Source organism: Anser cygnoides, chromosome 10 (assembly GCF_040182565.1).
Source record: "Anser cygnoides isolate HZ-2024a breed goose chromosome 10, Taihu_goose_T2T_genome, whole genome shotgun sequence".
Taxonomy (NCBI): Eukaryota; Metazoa; Chordata; class Aves; order Anseriformes; family Anatidae; genus Anser; species Anser cygnoides.
Genome location: NC_089882.1, coordinates 8,507,737 through 8,521,207, shown reverse-complemented (window position 1 = coordinate 8,521,207; position 13,471 = coordinate 8,507,737). Strand labels below are relative to the sequence as shown.

Genomic DNA, 13,471 nt, shown 5'->3' with positions numbered 1-13,471 from the left:
CCACCTCGGAGGCCTTCCTATGCACCGCGTGGGCCCGGGGTTGAGCCTGCATGCTTAGAAGAGCGGGACCACACAGAAAGTCCAGCCGGCCGACCAGGGAGGCTGCTAATTGTCTGTGTCTGCTGGGGCGGCTGGCTCCCGCTTGGCAGCAGCCACCCGCACATGCTGAGCCCTGTGCCGTGCAAGGTGGGCTGCCAAAACTCAGCCCGAGCACCCGCAGGCCACGGCCTGGGCAGGCTGTGTGCAGCGACTCATGCCTTAAGTCACTCTATAAATAGCCGAGGAATTACCTTTCGGTGTCTTTCAGGAAGATGTGCTTAACTAAGCAGCGAGCAGCACGGAGGGGTTGCTTTGTTTGTTGATACAAACGGTCTCCACGCAGTGCGCGGGCTCGGCGAGGCTGGAAACCCTATCAATATTTTGGTGACACCGAGTTACTAAGCTGCTGTCAAAGCCCGCCGAGAAAGGGAGCAGATCCTCTCCCCGGGAGCAGCTTGCTCCCTTAACTCGTGGCTCTCTGCTTCGAGCACGTTTTTATATTTTGTGACACCGCCGTGCAGCATTGGTATCTAGTCCTATTTTGTGACAGAGAGGGTTGAAGTTGATGTGCTCTCCCCTTCCTCCTGGGGGTGCTGAGCTGGCCGGGCTCCTCCTGGCCTTTGGGGACATGGTGCCGGGCCGCGGGCTGCCCGCCGGCTGGGTGCAGCAGGCAGGAGGCTTGGCCGAGGGCTGCCTTGTTTGTTCTCCTCTCCCTGCCTCGACTCACAGCCTTGGCAGTCCCTGTGAAAATGCCTGGGGGTTAGAAAAGTCTGAAAATGTGTTTGTTTCAAATACTTGGCTGGGCTTTTTCTAGGCAGGGTTCCCAGCACAGGTGTGAACTTTTTTTTGGGTGCTGTTTGTAATGCAAACACAGCGAAGGAAGCGCTCCCATATTCTGCCTGGATTTCATAACGCTCCGGCATTGCTATTTTTTTTTTTCTTTACCTTATAGCCCTTGGCAATGTTAGTTTTACTCCTTATTTATTCATTTATTACTTATAAACCATCCTCCCTCCTGTCCCCAAGCCACCTCCGAATGCCGATGGAGCACTACATCCCCATGCAGGGACGCAGCTCTCACCCCGGAGCTATTTGCCATCCTTGTGCAAACGAAAGGAAACAACAGGTTTCATCAGCCTGGGAACCTGTGCACGCAGGAGTGTTTTTCCTGCTTTCAAGCTCAAACCACCTTCACACCTGAAATCCCAGCGGAGCCTGCCTGAGGCCAGCATCCCATACGAAGCCAGGAGGGACAGTTCTGTCAGCTCTGCTCGGAAGGTGCTAATTCACCCACGTCCCCAAGGTGGCCTTTTGCCAAGAGTGGTGCCGGGCACATGGGGCGTGTTTTTCTTTTGAAGACGGGGCAAAAGTGCACGTTGTTTGCTTTACTTATTTATTTATTTATTTATTCCCCCTGTTTGATTGAGCAATTGATGGTCTTGTGGAAAAAAGGTCTTTAAAAGTCAGACAAGCATTTTCTTGAAATGCGAGGGGTCTGCGGCGTTCCTGTCAAAGCACAGCTCAAGCAAAGGGACGTGATGCTTGGAGTTAACTTCGTGTTTCTTTAGAAAATAATAGTGTAAAAAAAAAAATCCTGTACGAGTTTTGGCACCAGAACAAATGAACACAAACAGGCAGAAAATGAGAAGATTTGTAATCCTGAAAGGAACAACTCCGCCGGGGATGAGAAGAGGGTGGGGGGGCTGCAGGGGAGCCTGTGACGGGTTTGAGAATGTGTCCGTGTGGCACGAGGATGGGGATACAAGGACATCTAAGGTAGCAGTTCATTTATTGATGATAATATTTTCATTATCAAACAAATAGCCTGTTGAGAGCAGCAGCAAGTCCAGGTTTTCCCAACCTTCATTAGTTCTGCAGCCTCATTTGTTCTTTTTTCCCTGTGATTTGTGGTGGCAAAAGCATTTGAGCACACTGTGGGCAAAACTCTCCCTTTAAAAATGTTGTATGAAAAAGGTCTTTCTTTTTTTTTTTTTTTTTTTTTTTCCCACTCATTATTGATCCTCATTTTGTCCTGATTCATTTAGCCCAATTTAAATACCTGAAAAAAAAACCCCAAGCTCTCAGTGTCTGCAAACCATCCACGCTGAGCCCCACATCTCTGACATCTCTGCTTCATCTCCATTTCAGAAGAGGCCTGGTTTTCCAAGGTGGTTGCCCCAAGACATTGGTAGATATTTTAATTTGAGAAGAAAAAAAATGACAAATTGTAATCAAATAAGTGATAGTGGGAGTACTGGGATGCCACAGCCCTCATTGTATTGAGGGAGATGAAATTAGCACCAGCCCTTGTCCTGCAGCCTCCCACTCCAAAACTCCTCCTCGCTGGGGTAGGGTGGGACAGGGACCTGCTAATCAGCTGGAAAGGAGCTTTCCCAGAAAATCTCTAATGCAATCAAGGCGCCAATACAATGCAAGGCAGGGGTGGCCGGGAACAACACCGCCCTTCCCGAAGATAATTGGGGTGGGGGCAGCTGTGCTGTCCTGCCTCGGCCCCACCAGGCCCAGCTGGTCTGAAAGGAGAAGGTGTGGGGCCAGGGCTAGGCTCAGGGTGCTGCAGGACTGCTTTAGTCCTCAAAAGATGGTCATGTTTTACTTTCTGCTGAGTCCTTGCTTTGATCAGCGCTGCTGGGAGTGCTAGCCCATTTCATAGGTTTTAGGAACTGAGGCAGCACCAGAAAAAAAATGTCTTGTTGGGGAAGGACAGACCTCAGTGTCCACATTCTGAGCTCTGTGCCTTCTGTTACTCTTTGGGGGTAAGCTCTAGGGTTATTTCCTTCTAAAAATATTTTGGGCTCTTATTAAAGAATCCTTTGAAAGAGAACCAATTATAGCTCTGAGCATCATTTCCTTGCTCAAGCGTGACCTAGAAGTTGTAAGTACTCACATTTGTTATCTGTACTTCGTTTCAACTCGAATAGTAATTCCTGCTTTTAATTTGATGCTGATTGATCGTGAAACTGCATGTAAGCCATATGGCACCCTGTTTGCTGCTTTACACCATCCCCATTTTCCAGCAGTTGTATCAAACCATTTACATAGCTCCAGACGTGCTTAGGGGACAACCAAAGGGTGGCATTTGTTTTGATTATCTCATTAATGCTTTATTCAATCAAGAGAAATCACAGCAAACGCGTAGCAGGCCAATGTGTACAAACAAGACCTCCCAAACTCACACGAGGTCCACCAGGCGCGCTGGAAGCAGACACATTTGCTAAGGTTTTACACACCTGCCTTCTAAAAAAACAAATGTTATTTTTGTAACGGAGGCCTGAGAAACCCTTACCGCAGGCTAAAGCCAGCTTGCTGTGACTTGCCCTGTTCTGCTTTTTTATTGAAAGCAGCGGGCACAGCAGGTGAGAAGGAAGGGTTGTGCGAGCTGTGCCCCACCGGGGTGCAGTGGGAGCCCCCCGTTTTCTGCACTGCTGCCCATTGCCCGAGCTGTACTTGCAACCTGTGATTTTGCAATGCTTTATCCAAGCCAGGCTGTAATCTGGAAATGGGAAGGATGTGCTTTGGCTGTGCTCAAAATCAGGAATTCCAAATTTCCTCAAAATCTGACAAAGGAGCAAGTCATTTCCCACTGAGCAGATGGAAACAAATGCTCCCATAGCCGTGGGATGTGTGCACGTGTGCAACAGGGCACTTCTGAACTAACGCGTGCTCTTTTTTCTCCTGGTGTGCCCGTGTGTGTGAGCCACAGGTGCTTATTATGCATGGCCCAGATTATTCAAGTTTAAAGCATAAAATAAAATGGCAAGAGGCAGACAAATCATGACAAATATCAATATTAATTGTAATCTCATTCCTGGCAGTGTCTGGAGCCTTTTACGATAGCCAGGCATCTAAGAAAACCAATTCCTATATAAAAGATTAATTTCTTGAAGCTAGACTGCACATTCAAAATGAAAACCAGGTTAAGGGGAGAAATCTGTGCTGGATGCTTCGCTCAGGCTGGGGTCAAGGCATCTGAATATGGTTTTAGTCTGAGGTTTTTCAAAGATGTTTTAGGGATGTAGTACGCAGTTCCATTCATTTTAGGGGCTGTTGACCACTCACATACCACACGTGGCATTTTCCTTTGGGAATAAATGCTGCCTGAGGTTGCCAACTGTGCAGAGGTCATTTTCTTTCATAAAGAGCTGCAGATAGATAAAGAGGAGAATTTATTGCATCCTAATAACTGGAATGTCAGTAGTTTACTTCACTTAATATTCATTTTAAAAAGCTAAACTTTAAAGAAAAAAACCCTGTTTCATATTTTTCCCATACTGCTTTGCCAAGGATAATGATGAACTCAACAGTGAATTTGCTTTTGCTCACAAAAAGCAAGGGCAAACAAATACATAAGATTATCACAAGTGAAAGTGCACCAATCTGCTGCAAATACTGGGTTAAGCTGTCTTGTGCCACGCTGGGAAATGAATACTTATCGATCGTTTCATGCAGAAGAATGATTTCCTTTCGAACATGGAAATCTGATAGCAAACATAAAATGGAATACACATAAATTAAACATTTTGCATTATTTGTGTGCACTGTATACTTCTAAAGCCTACAATTAAAAGATAGAAAGTGAAAACACAAGGTTTCCAGAAGCGCCTCTGCAGTTGCTCTTTGCCCACCTTCCAGTTGTGCAGCAGCAAAAGCCTTTACCCGCAGGGTGCAATGTTTTAGAGTCATTCTCGGAGGTTTTAAACTCCAGAGCAGTCCCAAGGCAGTAACGCCTTAGATGGACGGCGATGCCCAGAGGAGCCGCAGGGAGACCTGCAGGTGCTGCTCAGCACGCAGACCCCTGCCAACAGCTCTGCGTTATCTGCCACAAGCAACACACTTGTAGCCAAGCGCCCGTATGTGCTGCCTGCCTGTGGCCACTCTGAAGCTCGTCATCTCTCACCACGAGCAGTTACAGATTTTGCTGAAGGCTGCTCCTTGCTCCGTGCACGGGTAGATATTTGCACAGCCAGGAGAACGTCCTCCGGGGCGCAGCAGCATGGACAGGCTCCCTCCCTCCCCCCTGCTATTTTCCTCTACGATGAAGCAAAAGGGAATTCAGAGAATGTTTTTCCTTCCAGCTAAGGAAATCTCAGGGGCTTCTTCTGTAGCGCTTCGCACCGCCAGATGTACCGTGCCGTGCCGTGCTGGCAGCAGCTGGGGAGCAGCTGGGTGCCGTGCGGGGTCAGCACCCGCCGCCCTCTGCCCTGGGCTGAGCTGCAGAGCCAAGGGAAAAGGGCTTTGGGCAGCAACCTGGCCATGCCATCAGCCTCGCACCAAGGCAAGGCGTCAGTGAGTTTGGTTTTCATGTGCAGTTAGCGGTTTGCTGGCTGCCACCACACCTGGATTTCTCTCCGGGTGGCCCCGCAGGACAGCGGGTCCCATCCTGGTGCTGCAGGTGCAGCATGAATGGCACTGGGGAAAGGCAGGGGATACCAGCTAAGCCAGCCCAGGGTGGTTCAGAATGTCTGACAGTGCTCTTTTAAGTTCTTTATGGAAAAAAAAAAATAAAAATCCTCCTCTTTCTGGAACAAAATTCAGTATTTCTGTATGAAATACGGATTGACTTTAGGAGTATCAAAGTTTGAAGTTCCCATATACAAAGGCAACACATTCTTTGTGCAATGTAAATCTTCAGTAATTAGTTTGAACAACCCACATGAAAATCAGCAAAATTTAGCTCCTGTACCTTTTCCTGTACCTTTTTTTTTTTTTTTGTCATACCAGAGAAGTACGGTAATATATTTTAATTATTTTTAAAGGAGAAATGGTTAAAGTCAGAATTGATTGAACTATTTGCTTTCTGGTAGGAGCGAGGAGCCTTTTGAGGTCTCTTAGGCGAGCTTCAAAAACACCTAAAAGTTGCATGATCGAAGCTTTGTTTTCAATTATTCATTTGTTTTCAATATCTGAAGGTCATACAACAGGCTGGGATGGGGAATGCAGCTGTCATTAAAAATTTACTTACTTTTTGTACTCCAATTAAACTTACAGATAATAGCAGATAAAAACAACCATGCAATTGCTTTCCTGATGAAGGCACTGATTTATCGATACTGAACTTGGCTTCAGTGTAGTTACACCAGGGATGAATTTGCAAAGGTTTGCTTCCATTTTAGGAAGAAAAAAATTGACAGCTGTACAAACAGCAGGATGTGATACCGTCCTTGATGAGGATTTTTCTTGGCAGCACGGTGTACACATCTTGCAAGACCATGGCATGCCACACTCCCTCCGAAGACACGGTCAGCTAGGGCTAGCATGTTAAATTAGGGATTTCATCCCCTCCACTCCCTTTGCAGTCAGTGAAAAAGGGAGGAGGGCTGGATCAGCAGAGGGGATGGCAGGAGCTGCCTTCAGAGTCCAAGCACGGGCGTTCTCCTGCATTCTCCAGGATCTGAGTTTTGGGACAATAAAAACAAGGTCTTTCTTCAGAAATCACCCCTCTCCAGTCTGCTAGACCTGCAGGTTGGTGTTCCAAGAGATCAGCAGCATATCAGTAGGAGCAAAGTTACCCACATGGTGAAGTGGTTTTGGAAACCCAGCCGTGTAACTTCGGCACTTAAGCAATATTTCCTTCTGCAAAAGGAAGGAGGTGCTGCAGTGAATCGATACATCCTGTGGATACCTTGGGCACATTGACTTATGGCCCAATAGTGCCTCCAACAACAGCAGAAGTAATCGGAATACAGAGCAATAATGCAACCTTTCGTTATACGTGAGCTAAGAAAGAAATGGCGTCCGGCCTAATACACCAGCTTCTCCTGCTTCATACTTTAACTTTTATTCTTAAGGCTTTCTTCTTCTCCATCTCTTGTTGTGGTATTTTTTGCTTTGTACTTCTCAAAATTACATTTAAGCTTATCAGTGATATTAGGGATTCATCTTGAACATTGGATCAAAGAGATAATTTTACCGTAAGATTTAATACTGGTGTACTTACGCATTGCCATAGCAGTTACTCCCCCACCCCACAGCCCCTGCTCTGAAAGAGAACTCATCACCTGGGAAGGGGGCAAAATTCAGAAACACCTGATAATTTGGTAAGTGATTCACTACAAACCCTGTGTCTATTTTGGTTAAGAATGTAAGGATTCATGCAAAATCTGCTTAGATATTGTCATAGCTTAGATATTGTCATAGCTTAGATATTATCAAAAAATATACCTATGTTTTTCCTTTTTTTTTTTTCTTTTTTTCTTTTTTCTCTCTGAACAGAACTGTCTTGAATATCCCGCAGGCTTTGGTGAGAATTTTAGAAAGTCTGTCAACATTCGTATTTCTACACACATGTACGTAGCATTTCTACATGAGGCAAAGACAGAGTATGCCATTACGTATTTGTTTTTTAACAGCAGGTTCGCTGTCACTCTACAGGCAAAATACCCTATGCAGCGTCTTACTATTGGAGGCCTGGAGACGAGGAGATTACGGCAGGTGCTAAGCAGATAATAAGGTCACAAGTTTGGTGAGTTGTGTCACTCTTACCGACCTAAACTTTCATCCCCTTTTTTAGTGCTACTCAAATGTGCTCTTTAAAAGTTTTGAATTTCATCAGACATCACAGAAGTTATCCTCATGGTGCTTTCAGAAAGACTGGTGGTAGAGGCTTGCTGTCATCACATCGTCGTCTCGTCCAAGTGGCTGAATTGCTATATGTTAAAGCTCTGGTTAGACCGAGGAAATGCTCATATGTATGCTTCTAAGGACAACTTGCTATAAGCCTGTAAAATGAATAAGATGGATGAAGAGGGCTTAGGTTTGAACCAGTCTTTGGGTCCTCCTCACGCCTTGAAGTCTGTCTGGCCGATATGGCTACGTGCAACGGGTAAGAACGTTGGGTCTAAGTTATGAAAACAGCTGCAGCACAGGATGGGTCTTAAATCTCCCCTGGATGTCCATATGCGTGTATGCATGTATCAGCCAGCCGTGTCTTCCTGCTTGACATCCAGCTGTTCGCCCTGCTAGGCAAAGCTTAGTAAACTATTTCCAGCAAATTTGAGTGGAATTTGATAAATAGTTTCAGGCGATGTATTGTTTGAGGTGAATTTTCTAAGGATTTAAACCTTCTGCTAATAAGTCTTTAATCATGAATTTTTGCTTTGATATTAGTTATTTTCCAGCACTGTCTGAAGCAGTGAGTGGAGTAATGGGCCATTTTGACTCTACATTTTAATATACTTCATATTTGGCGATGCCCAAGAAAAATGTCTTCATCCTAAATTGTCATTTAAAAAATACCAGGGTGAGTGTTATTGTGGCCACAGTGAAAACCGTAAACCAGCAAAAATAAGGGTTAAGAAACAGGAATGCTAATCAAAGAGGGGATCCATTTAATTTTTCCTTAAATTTTTCCTTAAACTTAGTGCAAGTATTTTCCCAGGATGGAGAAGTGCTCAACTGGGTTATTAATTTATACATGAGCAAAAGAGGTTTAAGCATTCTCCTTGTGCAGTTAAAGTTTTTCTATGAGTTTTCTGAAATTGTAATAGCTTCTAGACTGCATTATTTCTTTTCTTTCTACTGATAAGCATTATAATACAGGGAATATTTAGGTATCCATAGAACATTTAACTTTCCACAGAGATAGGATGCTAAGAACAGCATTCTTTGTGGATATTCAGAGAAGCAGCTTGAGATCTAGGCTTTTTTTTTTTTTTTTTAAGATAAAAACAACTTTGATTTTCTTCCACTGGATTTTAACAAGGTAAAAAGTTAAAAAAAATGCCTTCAAGGAGAGGACAATTATAAAGTAGGGCAGCCTAGAAGTACAAGTGTTAGAAGTTAATTGAATGGATACAGTTACATTTACAAAACCTCCTTATCTTATTGCAATATTAACATTAGTGTAATTTTTCTCCCTTTCTGGGAGGCAATGTCACACTAAAGCTGATATCAGTGTGATTAGATAAATGCTACTTTTACATGTATGCCGCCTTAGTGGGTTGCATGTGTACATTTTTAACGATTTTCTCTGTCCCTTTTAGAAAACATCCTTTTGCATTTTAGCTATCATGCAGTAAAAAAATATCTCATTCTGGGGAAACAGAGTTAGAAGTATTTGTAAAGTTGGAGTTTATCATAATAAGCAAATCAAACTGGTGAGTGTGGCTGGTGAGAGGGAAAAACTCTTGTAGAAAAATGGAAAAAGGTTTCAATTGGAAAAAAAATCAGATGCACATCTTGATTTCAATGAGTGGTCTGTAAATTCCCTACAATTCATGAGCAGTATCAGATTAAAATTTTTTAATTAAATCTTATTAAAATCAGATTTAAATTTTTTGGCCATATTCCTTCCAACATGAACGGCTTTGCTCACAGAATAAGGCTCCCTGAGCTCAGCGGCAGCAGATCTCCGGCGCAGGAGACCCTCTCCCCAAGGCTGTGCCTGGGAGGATTGTCCAGACCCAAAGGACTCGAGGCCACTCATACTGACACGCAGGGCAACGCTATAAAGTGGTCGTTAATAAATCAAGTGGCAAAATTTCATCTCACAGTCCTGCCTCATGTGTTCCCTGCCCATGCCAACTCTGTTCTCACATGAAAGGGAGCAGGAATCTGGGAAGCTGATACCAAGTTTTTGTTCTGCTGTTGTGGTTGTCTAGCTAACTGTTTCAACAGGAAGGTGTTTAATCAATGCGAGGCAAAAGGCAGAGAAACAAACTGGTGATTTCCAGAAGGAGAAAATGTCAGCCCTGATTAGAGGGTTTCTTTCTCAAGACAGAGTAGACAATACAAAGCGTGTGATAACACGCTCAAGATATGCCTAAGATCCCCAGCAGCAGCCCCTTGAATGAATGGCACATTTCCTATCGCCGCTCCCGCAGTCCGAGGCTGATAAGAAATGTCCAGTGCAGCAAGAGCGCGTTGCTGTGAGATCCTTGAACCTTCATCTTCTCTCAGGGAAGAGTGAAAAAAAGAAAGAAAAAAAAATAAGAAAAGCAAGTAGAGGAAGCAGTTCCCTTTTATTTTCAGATTGTAAATTTGCTGTTAGATTTTTCATATTAGGTAGTTGTACTCTCCAGCTCATGTGAAGGTAGGAGGACAGGAAGAAAGAGGATATTTCCTTTAAGTTTTGATTCAGAGAAGTGAAATGTTTGCTCTCCCAGTGGGTACAATGTCTTTTTGTGCTTTACAATTTGATTGACGCTGGCAAAAGGGGCATATTATGCACATACCACATGTAGCCCTTCATATCCTGCTCGATGTGTGAGCTGAAGTCGTTAATCTCACCCATTTCCTATGCTCAGCACTCTGTGCCAAGATGTTCAGAAATAACGAGGGATTTGGGATGCCTTAGCTATTGGGTGTCCAGCTGAAGAAACTTCTAAAGGTCTTGGTTTTCAGGAAGCTTTGAATAGCCATACTTTGAAAACTGGGCTTGTAAAATGGCTGTTGACAAGTGATAGGACTCAGTCCTTGGAGGTCTCCATGAAGTGGGCATTTTCTCACTTGCAGGTTGGACTCAGTGGAGCATCACTGACATCTTTGGATGGACTATGATCAAGCCATGCTGCCACGTGGGCAGCAGGATTGGGCTGCAGCTGCTACCTGCTGTGTTGGGCTGCTGTAGTCTTCCTAGGACTTGGACTTGGCTGGCACAAGCAAAGGTCAGTTCTTCCCCTTGGGGTAAAATATGTCGTCGTTAAATGTCAAGTAAGGCAAAAAAAGTACTGTGTGGAAGTGTCCCAACACCATGCTCAGTACTATTCAAAACTGAGGTATGCCAAAGCCATGACTGTTCTCCACATTGAAAGTTTTTGTGAGAGGAGCGATCCCTCTGCTGTGTACTAAATTTGAAAACATCAATTCAAGTCTAAAAGAAAAGTCAAATTTGTTTTGCCCTAACTGGTATTCAGAACCTCCCATTTTGAATATCCCATCCCATCTCTTCCCATCCTGTCTACGCTATCCCATCTCATCCCTTCCTATCCTATCTTATCCCATCCTATCCCATCCTATCCCACCCTACCTTACCCTATCTCTCTACTTCATCCCTACAGCACCACAGCAGCTTCTAGAAGCGCTGGCTGAATACATTTCCCAGATGAACTCTAAGGTCAAAATAGCAGAGAATAAACAATACGCAGCGCAGAACCAGCGTGTACCAGCTTGTCTTAGTGGTACAAAGCTGAATAATACCTGGGTAAACACTGCAGAAGCAGCTATTGACAAATTGGCCACTCAAGAACCCAGTGACCTCTGAAGTGCTGGAGCTCTGCCAAAGTCCAGCAGCAGCAAGGAATATGATGAGCTGCTCTGTTTGGGAGCGAAGACATGGGGAGAGATATAAATTACATCCCGGATGTTGCAATGTCCTGTAGCTAACACTTCTATTATCTACATTGTGCATATATAGCATATAGTTACACAGACTTAATCTGAGAAATAAATATGTCAGGGGGAATCTAGTTTTCATCCTTTTGCTTCCAAAGCTCCTTTCGTTCTTTTAAAACCAGTATAATACTAAATTACAATAATAAAATCTGCTTTTCAGGATGTTTGCAGCCAGTTTGGCAGGTTCAGAAGATAATCCTTCACACCTTTTGGCTTTAAATAAATCACTTTTTGTACAGAGACAAAAAAAAGCAGCCTAGACTGTTTTTATTCCTTTGAGGAACCCTGTGCAACACCTCCCAGCTATGTAAATGCTGTGGTCATCGTGCAAACACATTTCTCATTTGGGTAGGTGTCTAGCATATTTTCTTCAGTCTCAGGAACCGCAGGAATAGGGTTTGCCCATGCTGCATGATTTGAAGTAGCCAGCCTAGTAATCCTTTGCAAACCCTTTGTAAAGGCAGAGAAAGGTTGCTTGTTCATGCAAATAAGCACCGCTGGTTTGGCTTGCAGAGCTATGCAGCTTGCCTTAATGATCTCATGTAACATGGAGGCCTTGAACTTTCCCTTTCCATATTCTGTTTCCAGACTTTCCACTGCCCTGCTCCCCTGGAAGCTGTCTCGCAGGTAGGGTTACCCGTGAAAGTCGGAGGTGCCCGTTACCTCCCGTCCTCGCAGGGCTCACAGGATGGTGCTGAGCTGTCGGCAGCAGTTGCTCCTGTGCACATCGACTGCCTGCAATACAGGCCAGGCCCTGGGCCCCCTAGGAAGCCCAGAGCCCTCTCCTGGTGGTGCTGGAGGTGGGGAACACTCTGAAATGTTAGGGGACACGGGGGTCTTACTTGCATTTCTCAGGGAATAATGCCTGGTGGTTCTTTTTGTTCACGTTTGGTTTTAAATCTTTATTCCTGCCTTTGGTGGGAAAAAGTAAGGTGCTTCTATATCCAGGACAGCAAATTGTTGGTCCTGGGAAGAGGCACAGTGTGCCGATGGCAGTATTGGTTATGGATGAGGTCCTTGGTAGGGAGAAGTGTGCAAATGGGAGGAGGCTGTGCCTTGGTCCAGCTGAGGTTTCTGAAAAATGATTTCATGACCTCCCCTGTGCCAAGACCAGCCTAAAGAACAAGTCATGCTTATGCTTTATGCAGACCATATGCCACCGATTTTTTCTGCTGAAACACGGCCAAAATCTTTCACTGGTTGGATGGAGGCGTGTGGATAATGCACATTAGCAATACCAATACCTCATGTTTAGAGTAAAAAATAGATATCTTTTAAAGCGACTGCCCTAAAGATTTATTAAACACCTGCTGTTACTTCCCGCTTGATCTTCGGCTAGGGCCTGCTCTGAAGAGCAATCAATTCTGCTTTTAAACACAATATCTGGTATTTTAAAATACCTTAGCCCACCACCAAATGAAAAAATCTCTTCCCTTTAAAAGCTGGGATATTTTTTCTCCTGCTCCTGTCCGAGCACGTGGCTCTTTCTTTCCATTCTCTCGATTCTGGCCAGCTGCAGCTCACTTTTGCTGCTCAGTTGGCATGAGTAGTGCCGGGGTGCAGTGCCACATCTCCTCCTCAGCCTGACCCTGCACACGGCTCTGCTCTGCAGGTTCACCCCGATGCCACAAGCTCGTCTCCCTCCTGCCACCCTCCATGTCCTGTGGAGCCCTGTGGCCTCTTCTGCGGCTTAGCCGTGGCCGTGTGGCTGCTAATCCCATCTCCTCGCCCCTCTGGGGGGCTAAACCGTCTGACCTGTGACCCTCAGCTGGTCTGAGACCTCCATCAATCCTTCTGAAAAGTTTTACTGGAATCAGGGCTTCCAAATGACCCTTTGCATAGTTTCTAAAAAAAAAAAAGAAAAAAAAAAAAAAGAAAAAACACCCAAGAAAAATCCAGCCCTGTGCTGTTTTCTGTTGTTTTAGCAGAAACCAAACATAACTCATAAAAAACACAGGCAAGAAAAATAGAGCGCGCCGGCTGCCAGAAAAACAAATCGTAGCAGAACACGGAGGGGCCTCTCGCGGGGAGGAGGCAGGGAAGAAACACCTGCGATTTCCATCGAGGCTCCCCTGACACCCAC

General features: G+C 44.8%; 1 long non-coding RNA gene across 1 annotated transcript in view; it reads left to right on the top strand.

Annotated features, from left to right (window-relative positions):
* Window positions 1-12,776, top strand: part of LOC136791611 (uncharacterized) — a 32,730-nt gene extending 19,954 nt beyond the window's left edge. Inside the window, exons 2-5 of the long non-coding RNA XR_010833936.1 lie at window positions 7,270-7,343; window positions 7,429-7,519; window positions 10,510-10,661; window positions 11,549-12,776. This is a non-coding gene — a long non-coding RNA (uncharacterized lncRNA). The remainder of the gene's footprint in view (window positions 1-7,269; window positions 7,344-7,428; window positions 7,520-10,509; window positions 10,662-11,548) is intronic.
* The last annotated feature ends 695 nt before the right edge of the window (window positions 12,777-13,471 follow it).